Below are 13,145 nucleotides of genomic sequence, written 5' to 3'. Positions count from 1 at the left end.
ATGATATCAGGGATGGAAAGAATATCATATGAAGAGAAGTGAATAGGTTGGGCCTGTACTTCTTAGAAATTTAGAGGTTACTACTGATTGGGCCGAACGGCCTGTTTCCACACTGTAGGGTATCTTAAAACAAACCTTATTTTCACATAAACGATTCTGAGGAGACTTGACGGGCTTGATGTGGAAAAGCTTACCTTTGTGGGTGAGTCCAGCACCAGAGAGAATAACCTGCAAATGAGGGATTGCATGTTGAAGACAGATAGGAATTTTTACTGAGGGCAGTAAATCTGTGCAACATGTTACTGTAGAGGGTTTTTGAGCCTGGGTTGTTAAGTGCATTTCAAGGCTGACATTTTTTTTTAAACCAGTGAGGAAATTGAGGATTATGGGGAAATGGCAGGAAAGTGGAGTTGATGTTTACCAGAGCAAACGTGCTCTGAATAAACGGCAGAGTTGATTCAATGGGCTGAATTGAATAGTAAATAATAAAGGGGAAAAGGATACCACTGGCAACTACAGGCCAGTCAATGTTGGAAAGTTAGAGGTTGTACGGAGTTGATGGCATTTTGGCATTGTTACTGGATTGAACATCTGGAGTTTCAAATTGATGTTGCTGTGTCCCCAATGCAATTTAAAATCAATTAATATATCTGGAATATAAAGCTTATTGCTGCTTTGATGATCTGAGCAATTGTTCTGAGGACCTATCTTGATAGGGAAGGAAACCTTTATTCCTAATTCAGTTAAGTGATTATGTCACTCTTGATCCACAGTAATGTGATTGACTCTTAACTGCCCTCCGAAATAGCATTTGGTTTTTCTGGGAGCTAAAGTGCCACATCCCATGAATGAATAAAGGAAAATATTCAGGAGAAAATTGTCACTGAAGTGAAGATTGTGATCTTGTGATACTGGTTGAGTAACCCAGAGATCTCGGTCTTCTGAGAACAAAAATTCAAATCCCATCATGGCTGCTTGTGGAATTTATGTTCAACTAATAAAATGATCTAGAAGTGAGAGTTTGTCTCAGTCCTGGCAACCAGGAAACCATTATTGACTAAAACAATGAATTGCAGATGTTGGCAAAATTGCTGGGGTGACACAGCAGGTCTGGCAGCATCTGTGGACAGAAAAGTTAATGTTCTGAAGGCCACTTGACACAAAACTAATCTCTTCATAGATGCTGCCAGAGTTGTTGTGTTTTTCCAACCATTATTGATTGATTGTTGTGAAAGTATTCCTTTATGGAGAGAAAATTAGATTGCATAGGTTTAACGTTCATAGCAAATGGAGTTTAATATAGGTAACTGTGAGGTCTCACAGTTGGATAGTCAAATCGAGGTAGGGGTTTCATGGTGAATGGTTGGACCTGTAGTGGAACAGAGGGATCTTGGAGTAGGTTCACAGTTCACTGAAAGTGGAATCATAGGTAAATATCTTTCGGCACACTGGTCTTCATCAGTTAGAGCGTTGAGTATAGAAGTTGGGAATTTATGTTGGTGAGGCTGCACTTGGAGTATGACATAGATTCACTGCTATATTAAAGGCAGGAAAGAATAGCAAATGTATATTAATTAGAGAGCCATAAATTATGTATCTAAATGAGATAGTGAATTAGAGTAGAGACAAGCACCGAATAATAATGCTCTTCCAACAAGCACCGAATCTGTTTCATGTGCAGTATTTTGAACCAAGAAATCTAGGGGTGCACGTTCATAGCTCCAAGAAAGTGGAGTCACAGGTTGACAGGTGGTGAAGAAAACTTTCAGCCTGCTTCCTTTCATCAGTGCAAGCATTGAGCATAGGAGTTGGGACATCTTGTTGCAGCTGTCACAAATGCCACACAACACAGTGTGACCCTGCCCTTCTCTGACTTACCGTCCCTTTGAATATCAGGGGGAAAACACCCTTTTAATTGTGATGTTCAGGAAAGATGCCTTACTTCAACAAAAATGTGCTGCACTCACAGATGTTTGGACAGAGAAAGGGAGTTGCAGTCTTGGGTGAAGCTCAATCTTCATCCAGAGAGAAAGGAGCAGCAGTAGCTTCAGAAGCTCATGGTCCAACTTGCACATTCAGACAATAAGGGGGCTCTGATTGGCAAGTGGACCCAGCCCATTGTGGTCCTTCAGGGCTCCCCATTGGTCAATCCCCAGATACTTCACCACCTGGACTGGGTGATGTACACGATGGGAGACAGCTAGCCTGGAAATGTGGGGAAGTCACTGCCAACCACCGCAAATCCAATTGACTACCTAAGGTATGGCACCTCCCCATTGTGGGCATCACAATGCGAAAGTTATCCAATGAGGTTCAGAGGGAAACTCTCTCTTCTGGACAAAACCTGGGAGCAAAGAAATGTTTCCTCCTTTTCATTCCTCATCCTGGGAGGGCGAAAGAAGGGGGGAGCACTGTTGACTTATATCAACTGGAGGCAGACAGTGTGAATCCAAGCAGGGAGCAGACTCTGCAAAGATCAGTTTCAGTAGGCCACTCCTGGAATATTGTGTGCAATTCTGGTCATAATATAAATTAATTCATGGTAATTGCTTCTTCGCTCTACCCCATTTCGGCTTACGAAACCAACCTTCGCATAAACCAAATCATCCGCCAACATTCCTGCCACCTCCAAACAGACCCCACTGCCAGGGTTATATTTCCCTCCCCACCCCTTTCCGCCTTCCGCAAAGACCGTTCCCTCCGTGACTACCTGGTCAGGTCCACGCCCCCAAACAACCCACCCTCCAATCCTGGCACTTTCTCCTACCACCGCAGGAACTGTAAAACCTGCGCCCACACCTCCTCCCTCACCTCTATCCAAGGCCCTAAAGGAGCCTTCCACATCCATCAAAGTTTTACTTGCACATCCACTAATAACATTTATTGTGTCCGTTGCTCCCGATGCGGTATCCTCTACATTGGGGAGACTGGGCGCCTCCTAGCAGAGCGCTTTAGGCAACATCTCCGGGACACCCGCACCAATCGATCACACCGCCCCAACATTTCAACTCCCCCTCCCATTCTGCCGAGGACATGGAGGTCCTGGGCCTCCTTCACCGCCACTCCCTCACCACCAGACGTCTGGAGGAAGAACGCCTCATCTTCCGCCTCGGAACACTTCAACCCCAGGGCATCAATGTGGACTTCAACAGTTTCCTCATTTCCCCTTCCCCCACCTCACCCTAGTTCTAAACTTCCAGCTGAGTAACTGTCCCCATGACTTGTCCAGACTTGTCCTGCCTATCTCCTTTTCCACCTATCCATTCCCCCCTCCCTGACCTATCACCTTCATCCCCTCCCCCACTCACCATTGTACTCTATGCTACTTTCTCCCCACCCCCACCCTCCTCTAGCTTATCTCTCCACGCTTCAGGCTCACTGCCTTTATTCCTGATGAAGGGCTTTTGCCCGAAACGTCGATTTCGAAGCTACTTGGATGCTGCCTGACGTGCTGTGCTCTTCCAGCACCACTAATCCAGAATCTGGTTTCCAGCATCTGCAGTCATTGTTTTTACGTCACTGATATGTTTCTCAACCCTATTCTCCTATAACAGTACTCCAAATGTGGCCTGACTGGAGCCTTACAGAGCCTCAGAAGAACATCCCTGCTTTTACGTTGAAGTCTGGTCAAAATAAATTCCATCATTGCATTTGCCTTCCTAACTAGTGACTCAACCTGCAAGTTTACCTTGAGAGAATCCTGGAGTAGAATTCCACAGTCTCTTTGCACATCAGATTTCTGAATTTTCTCCTCATAATCCTTCTGTTCCAGAGTAGCAGTAGAGATTTCCAGACACATCAATTGTTTTCAGGGATACCAAGGGATCTTGGGAATTGCCAGTATCTCAGGAGGAGGCAGAGAGGAATGTGGTGTGGTCCTGTAAACTCCAGAACTTTCTAAACTCCTTGAGTCAGCAATTACTCTTTCTGGACCAAGAAACAAAAGGGCCACTGAGAAACTGTGACATCATAAACCCTCAGAATCAGAAATTAGGCCATTCAGCCCATTGAGTCTGCTCCACCATTCAATCATTCATAAGTATCAAGGGTTACACGAAGAAAGGGGATGAGAAACTTATCAGCCATGATTGAATAGTGAAGCAGACTCAATGGACTGAATGGCCTAATTTCTGCTGGTTAACCATCGCTGGGCAGAAGGACGCAAAACAACGGGCTATTTCCTGGGATAGATGAGATGTGTTTAATAACATGACAAAAGGACAATTAAGTCTGTCTGTGGAAGGAAGGCCCTGATGTAAAGGGGTTAATTGCAGGACAGGCTGTTTCAGACAGCTAAACCTCAAGGATAAGAAGGTAAGTTCCAGGCACGAGGTCTCCAGCAGTGTGGGGAGGTGGTATTAGAATCTAAAGAAACGTCACACCACAAATTTGAAAGCAAGGAATCTCCAGCAGAATTTAACTCCAGAACGATGCATTAGCAGAACTTGGAAGAACAACACTGCATCAATCCCCTGTAAACTTCCAGATACAGATACTGTCAGTGGAAACTCAGTTAAATTCTACCATCAATTGGGTGATAGCCAAGTTGGGGGTGAGGTTGAACTAGGTTACTTGAGGGGTTTCATTTTTGGTTGCTACATATAACAAAGTGTAAGTCATTGTTTAAGCAGTTGATTCTATGTGCAGTTTCTGAGTCAGGAGCCAAATTAAGGCAATTCACCTACAATTGAATTGTAGCGAGAGGCTGGGATTAATATTGACTCCATTGTATTCAGCAGGACATCACATCAATCCTGTTATAAAGCGAAGGCTGACACCATCACCCCAGATCTCAAACCGAAACACTCAGAGGAGCACATCGCCCTATAATTGTGGTAAAAATAAATCCCCAACACTTTAAAGTCAACAATCAGCAATTTATTTATTCAACTCTCACAGTGAACAAATGAACAAAACTATTAACAAACTGGATGCAGGCCAGGAGCAGATAGGTGGCTCACTTTAGTTGGGAATCATGGACTGGTTGGTCTGAAGCATCTATTTCAGGGCTGCATGACTCAATAGCATTGGATGAATGGGGATCAATCCCAAGGAGATGATAAAGTTTTGAGCACCACCTTAGGCATGTGTATGGACTCTCTCCAGATAACTGAGGGCAGTGGGACACAGAGGTTCAATAGATCAGACAGTCAGTCAGCAAGTTCTCTCTGGGAGACCTGTCTCAAGAAAGGAAGCGATTTCCTGTCCCATCAGCCAGATTATCCAGTTTGGAGTAGGTCCTATATTTCTGACAACATGGGTAGACAGGAGAGTGAAGAAGGCTTTAGGCATACTGGCCTTCATCAGTCAGGGCACGGAGTATGGAAGTTGGCAAGTTATGTTGCAGTTAATCAGGACATTAGTGAGGCTGCATTTGGAGTATTGTGATCAGTTTTGATCACTTTGCTAAACAAAAATTTTATTAAACTTGAAAGAGTGCAGGGACATTTACAAGGATGTTGCCAGGACTCAAGGGTCTAAGTAAAAGGGAGATGTTGGACAAGCTAAGATGTTTTTATTTAGAGCATTAGAGACTGAGGGGGACCCTTATATAAGTGAAGAGATCATGAGAGACATGGAGAGGGTGAATGCACTCGGTCTTTCTGGGGTTGAGAAATTGAGGGCTACAGGACTTCAGTTTAAGGTTACAGGGGAAAGAATAAAAGGGAACATTAGGGGCCATTTTGTTTTTTTTTACACAGATGGTGGTACACATATAGAATGAGCTGCCAGTGGAAGTGGTTGAGGCGGGTACATTAACAACATTGAAAAGGCATTTGGACAAATAAGTGGATAGAAAAGGTATGGAAGGAAATGGGCCAAGTGCAGGGAAATGGGGTTACTGTTGATGGACATTTTGGTCGGCGTGAACCATTTTGGGCCGAAGGGCCTGTCTCGTGCTCTATGACTCGCGTCTCTTTGTCGCTCCGACAGCTTTGCATATCTAGATGAACATCTCACTAAATCAGGCTGAATAAAATCCAATCTCATTCGTCAACTCTGATGTGGAGGTACTGGTGTTGAATTGGGTAGATAAGGTCAGAAATCACACGACACCAGATAAAGTGATGAAGGAGCAATGCTCCGAAAGCTTGTGATTTCAAATAAACCTGTTGCACTGTAACATGCTGTTGTGTGACTACGGATTTCTTCAACTCTGGGTTTGTCTCGGACTTGATGGGATACTTTGTCCAACTCGGCATATTTAAACAGTACGGCTTGGAGGAATTCATTTTAAAAAAAATTAGATTCCTTCCAGCATGGAAACAGGTCCTTTGGCCCAAGTAGTCCACACTGGCCCTCCGCAGAGTAACCCACCCAGACCCATTCCCCTATCCCTATATTTACCCCTGACTAATGCACCACACCTACACATTCCTGAACACTATGGGACAATTTAGATGGGCCAATCCATCCTAACCTGCACATCTTTAGACTGTGGGATGAAACCGGAGCACTCAGAGGTAACCCATACAGACGTGGGGTTATCGTGCAAGCTACACACAGACTGTCACCCCAAGGGTGGAAGGAGAGAGTGTTTAGCAGCCTTTCTCCACACAGTCCACTGCTGAACTCACCCAAACAAGACTTCAGCTTTCAGGTGTGACCACTCCCCTTTCATTGTACAGGTCACTTCTAAAACATAAAAAGCTTTGGCCTCAAGTCTCATCTGTTCACATATAACCAAAAATCCATTAGGACTGCACAATTTTCACATATAACCCAATACCCTTTTTCATCTCTGTACTAAACCAGTCGCTTCGGAGCCCGGGTCTTTTTACCACCACTCTGAAAAAAACCCAATGACACAGCATCCTTGAGAAGAAGGACCAGCTTTGTGACAGAGGGATATAGGCCAAACACCGGCAGATGGGATTAGATTTGTTTGAGAACATAGCATGGAGTAGTTCTGTTTCTGTGCTGTTTGACTTGGTAATTGTTCTGTAATGGTCTGAAAACCATTTTCTTGCCTTCCCCCATAAACATCCACTTCTTTGTTGTTCAAAACTCAGATGAACTCAGCCTTGAATATATTCAATCATTCCATAACTGCAGGAAGACATCCCCACTTCTGAACTCAATTCCTCTTGCTAATATACCACTTGCCTTGCTGATTGCTTGCTGCACCTATCTGACAACTGTTTTTGACTGGTGTGGAAGGACGCTGAGGTCCCTTTGTACACATTAGTGATGAAGGGCTCGTGCCTGTAACGTTGACTCTCCTGCTCCTCGGGTGCTTCCTCATCTGTTGTGCTTTTCGAGCACCACACGTTTTGACTCTGATCTCCAGCATTTGCAGTCCTCACTTTCTCCACATCCCAATGTATCACCATTTAAACAATGCATCTCCTTTCTGCTTTTTCCCCCCACAGCAAATGCTATAACTTCACATCGTGGTACTGCATTTTCCATGAGTTTGCCAACTGAGATACACACCTGGACCAACTTTTCCAGAGTCTGCCCCATCCCTGAATTAACTCTTTTCTTTCAGTTGCTGTAAATCAACAACTGAACCCCAGAATAGAAAAAAAAGTGGAAAAGAGAGTGCTGTACTCACATATGCTCAGAGGAAGGAAGTTTCAGTGTGGGGTAAAACTCAATTTTCATTTAGAGAGAAGAAGCAACAGCAGTTTCCTAAACTCATGGTCGATATTCCGCATTCAGACAATGGTTGCGGGGGGGGGGGTCTCTGATTGGCAGGAAGACCACGCTCCTTCTGGTCCTCCAGGGCTTCCTATTGGCCCAAAAGATCACGCGCTGTTTCCGCGGACAGCGAGAAGCATGCACAGATCTTGGTGACACTGAGGAGCATGCGCAAACTGCTCTGTGAAATTAGATTAGATTAGATTACTTACAGTGTGGAAACAGGCCCTTCGGCCCAACAAGTCCACACTGCCCCGCCAAAGCGCAATCCACCCATACCCCTACATTTACCCCTTACCTAATACTAAGGGCAATTTAGCATGGCCAATTCACCTGCACATCTTTGGACTGTGGGAGGAAACCGGAGCACCCGGAGGAAACCCACACAGACACGGGGAGAATGTGCAAACTCCACACAGTCAGTCGCCTGAGGCGGGAATTGAACCCGGGTCTCTTGCGCTGTGAGGCAACAGTGCTAAGCACTGTGCCACCCATCTGCCACCGTGCCGCTCAGTTGGTGGTGTTACTGACAGGTTTTGTGCCCAAATGACAATCGGAGACAAAAAAGGCTGCAGCGACATTTTTTTTGTACCCTGCGGCTCGACATTTTATTCCTTTTGCATTTTATTTGACTACGCATCTTTTCCCCAGGGTACGGGACTCCTAAACTGGAGGGCATAGGTTGAGGGTGAGAGGGGAAAGATTTAAAAGGGACCTAAGGAGTAGAAAAAAAGTGTGCAAGTTAATTCTCCTCAAGAAATGCCCTCTCCAAACCTGCACATCTTTGGATTTACAAAGTTAAAAATCATCCAACGCCAGGTTATAGTTTGTTTCCATGCTCCATTACTTTATGCCTCTATTTCGACATATCAGAACTGTTACGTCACAGGGTGCACCTGCCTGCTAATTTAAACCAGTAACACAGAAAAGAGTTACCCCGTGTGGTAATCTGTGAAAATTCAAGAGCCAAGGAGCTATTCCCAAAAGTCAGTATTTAAAGTAAAAATTAATTACTTTATTTATCAAAGTCTAACAGAGAATAAATAATTAACAACTATTTACAACTGCTTTCTCGAACCTATCTTCTACCTTCCTCTGTACGAGACCAGTCCAATAAAAAACCCTGATTAAGGTTTACTGAAAAATTCAAACTTCAAAACCAGCCAGCTGTTAATTCTTCTCTTTGTATCTTCCTCTGTGGATTTGCCCTCCAGGTCAGTGTCAATGTTTTTTCTCTGGACAAGTACCTCTCAGAGTTCTCACTAGCAGCCTACATTTGTTGGTCTTTTGGCAGTTCTCCTGCAACTGTTCAATTTTTTTTTCCAATTTTGTACCCCAAAGCATCGAATCATTTCATTGGTGTTAATATTGTCAAAATACTAAATTCAAACTTGATTGGAATTCAGTATTTTGGTGCAAAATTTAAACCGATTGGCCAAAATTGAATGTGTTTTTGTCTCCAGGCAATCCAGCTACCTAGCTGTTCAACCAAACGTTAAATTGTTATCTTGTTCAGAACGCTTGGTGCTGTGTCAGGTATTTCTGCTAGCGTTGCAACTCTCTTGAAGGTAGAGTACACCTCTACACCTTCTTAGCAGAACCAATTTTTCAAGACTAGGAATAGGTCATTAACCCCTAACAAGCGAAAGTGAATACTTCAGATGCTAGAGATTAGAGTCGAGAGTGTGGTGCTGGAAAAGCACAGCAGGTCAGGCTGCATCCGAGGAACAGGAAAGTTGACGTTTCGAGCAAAAGCCTCATTCACCCCGAACAGACGACCTCAACTGTGGCCTAACTGCACATTTGCAACATTTAAGAGGCATTTGGATGGGTATCTGAATAGGAAGGGTTTGGAGGGATATGGGCCGGGTGGCAGCAGGTGGGACTAGATTGGGTTGGGATATCTGGTCGGCATGGACGGGTTGGACCGAAGGGTCTGTTTCCATGCAGTACATCTCTATGACTATGACTCTATAAAGATGGCTGCAGCTTTGTTTTAATATAAAATGGAACATGCATTCAAATCTTAATGCTGTTTCTGAATATATTATTTTGGCTATTCTCAATTTGAAAGATCAGCCATTTCTCATGCACCCCATCTCCCAGGCAGAGTCATCATCAACCATTCTCTCTCTCTTTTCTGAGAAGAGCTTGATACAGTGATCAAAGAGAGCTCGAGGCATGAGAAAGTTTAGTGGGGGGTTGGAAAAGAGACAGAATGGACAGGCTGACAGAATGTGGGGGCTATTGAGAGACTGGGGGGAGCAGAGGGTGGTGAGGGTGGAAAGGAAAGACTCAGGGGACAAAGGGTGGGGGAAGAGAATGAGGGGGAGAGAGAGAGAATGGGGGGCAGAGGGTTGCTGGGCGAGAGAGAATGGATGGGGGGCAGTGGGTGGTGGGAGAGACAGCACAATTCCCACCTTCCCAGGACTGATGTCAGTGTCCCATGAATTGGAACCTACTCCTCTCACAACAGTCATTTCTCAATCTACATGTGGCTAAAGCAGAAAAATTATATAATCCCTGCAAGCCATTCGGCCTATCAAATTCACACCGACCTTCCACACAGCATCCTACCCAGACTCATCCACTTAACCTACAGCCCTACAGTTCCCCATAGCTAACCCACCCTAAAGTGCACATCCCTGGACACTTTAGCACAGCCAATCCATCCTAAAATGCAGATCTTTGGACTGTGAGAGGAAACCGGAGCACCCAGAGGTAACGCATGCTGACAGAATGGGGAGAACATGCCAAAGTTAACACAGACAGCTTGGATGGGGAGGATGAAAAGGTCTGTTTCTATGCCGTACATCTGCAACTCTAAATAATAGAGTACACTTTCACAAATAACAAATTATATCCATGTTAACAAGGATTAATACACCATGTACTTTACTAACCATCCTCAACAGGTCCTACCCCTTAGATGACTGAACATATACATGCTGCTGCATAATCTCCTTCACTAGTATTTACACACTAGGCAGAACAATTGCACAAGTTACTGCAACATTAAACAGCATAAGGATTAAACAAACAGTGAGGGGGTAAAAATCACAAGCCCCAGTAAAATCAGATGGAAAGTGAGTGTAAAATGTGACTATGACAGGACAGGCCCCACATTCCTTCCCCTCCGTTCCCCCCCCCCCAACCTGCCTCACCTTTCACCTCCCGGGCCCAGTACCTTCCAGGTGGCCCCAGAGTTGACACAGGGGCCGCCCCACGACCAGTAGAACTCCACCACCCAGGCGGCCGACGGGTTCCCAAACAGGCCCTTAACCCCATCCGCCTCCAGAATGGTCACCGGCTCCTGCCTGCTGTACAGCCGGGCGGTGTGACCGTGACACAGCAGCTGCGCCAGGAAGGCGGCGGTGCCCAGTGACGGGTGTCTGCCCCGGGGCCGCACGGCGCCATTTTCCTAACGGCCGCCCCTTCCCCGCTCGAGCGACTTCTCCTCCCAACCGCCTTCACCCCCGCGTGACGTCAGCTCAGGGGGATGGGCGGGGCCGGGGAGCCTCACCGTCACCAAGTAACAGCCACCTCGCGCTACAACTGCTCATTCACAAAAACAAACTCTCCTGTCTCGCTCTGCAGCTGCAGGGGGGACACTGCCACGTTTCGAGGAGCCCTGTCTACATTGGGAAAGCTCACGGCTCAATTTAAACAGATATTCCTTTAAATTATCATCTCTGAATGGGGAAATTAGCATTTTGAAGGGACTTAAATGAACAAGATTATATTTCAAAGGGATATGGGCACATTCAAAGGTGTATATTGTTATCTAAAGTGACGCCGTCAAATCGAAATGAATCTTCATTTCAAAGGGATGTTACCCTATTTATAAAGAGAAATATCCCTTTGAGACAATAGGTGTGAATTCAGTCTGTGTCCCACCGTTGAGTCAGACTGTCATTTTTCTTAGATAAGCTCTGCATTTAAATTACATTCTTGAGAAGTTAATTTATAGATTAGGGTAGATTGGCTGTGCTAAATTACCCATAGTGTCCAGGGATGTACAGGTAAGGGTGGATTGACCATAGGAAATATGGAATAAGGGGGTGAGTATGGGTGGGATGCTCTTTGGAGGGCCAGTGTGGAAAAGATGGGCTGAATGGCCTATTTCTACATTGTGGGAAAATCCCCACAAAGGAGCATTTTATCTGCATCTATCCTGTCACGCCCCTTTCAAAATTCTGCTGGTTTCAGTAAGATCAGTTCTGATACATAGAGACAAACAGCACAGAAACAGACTCTTCTGTCCAACTCGTCCATACAGACTAAACTAGTCACACTTGCCTGCATTTGGCCCATATCCCTCTAACCCTTTCTATTCGTGCATCTATCCAAATGTCTTTAAATGTTGTAACTGTCCCTGTATCTACCACTTCCTCAGCAAGTTCATTCCACATGCAAACTTCCCTCTGTCAAAACGTTGCCCCCTCAGGTTGCTTTTAAAATCTCTCTCCTCTCACCTTAAAGAAATATGCCTCCTAGTTTTGAGCTCCCCTACACTAAGGAAGAGCCGTTTGCTATTCACCTTACCTCCACTCCTCACGATTTTATAAATCTCAATGAGGTCACCCCTCAACTTCCTGTGCTCTAGTGAAGTCCCAGCCTCTCCTTATAACTCAAACCCTCCAGTCCTGGCAGCATCCTGGTAAATCTTTACCAAACCCTCTTTAACAGTATTCTTCCTATTACAGGCCACCAGAACTGTACACAGTACTCTGAAATTAGCCTCACCAACATTCTCTACAATTTGAACATCATGTCCCAACTCCTATACTCAGTGATGTGAACAATGAAGGCAATGGTGCTAAATACCTTCTTCACCACCCTGTCTACTAGTGATCCAACTTTCAAAGAACTACGTAGCTGAACACCCCACACCCCCCATGTCTCACTGTTTTGCAATATGAACCAAGGCCCTACCATTAACGGTACAAGTCCTGCCCTTCCTTGTTTTAGCAAAACACAACCCTCGCTTTTATTCACACCGCTCTCCTCTCAGACATACATGCACACCCCAACACACTCACAGGCTAAGACTCCACCACACTCACACTTTACCAAACATGCACATACTTTTCCGCACACACTCACACACAAACTTCCATGCACACACACTCACATAACTCTACCCAGTGACTTTGTATTGGCAGAATTATTTGTAGATACATTCAATTTTGCTTAAAAAGCACAATCTGCAGGCAGTCAATCCATGTAATATTTTATAAATTCCTACTTTGGGAATAGAACCAGTCTGATTCAAGATTGGGAGACTGAGACTCAAATGTCACACCTTTAATGCATTTTCTGAGCCGAGATGTCACTTTTTAAAAAATAAAACCTAAGTCATCTTGAAAACGTGACTTAAAAGATGTTAATGAACTGAAACCTGCAGCCCATTCTAAAGATGAAAGACTTAACAGCAATCTAGCTTTGTTCAATATATCCCATCAGTTGCATGACACTGCGATCTTTTGCTATAAAATCTG

At 44.8% G+C, this 13,145-nt stretch overlaps 1 protein-coding gene across 1 annotated transcript in view; it reads left to right on the top strand.

Moving 5' to 3' along the window:
* Window positions 1-13,145, top strand: part of LOC140460048 (uncharacterized) — a 99,209-nt gene that overhangs the window by 37,547 nt on the left and 48,517 nt on the right. The window lies entirely within an intron of this gene.

Source organism: Chiloscyllium punctatum, chromosome 36 (assembly GCF_047496795.1).
Source record: "Chiloscyllium punctatum isolate Juve2018m chromosome 36, sChiPun1.3, whole genome shotgun sequence".
NCBI lineage: Eukaryota > Metazoa > Chordata > Chondrichthyes > Orectolobiformes > Hemiscylliidae > Chiloscyllium > Chiloscyllium punctatum.
This window is presented reverse-complemented; position numbering and strand designations above follow the sequence as displayed.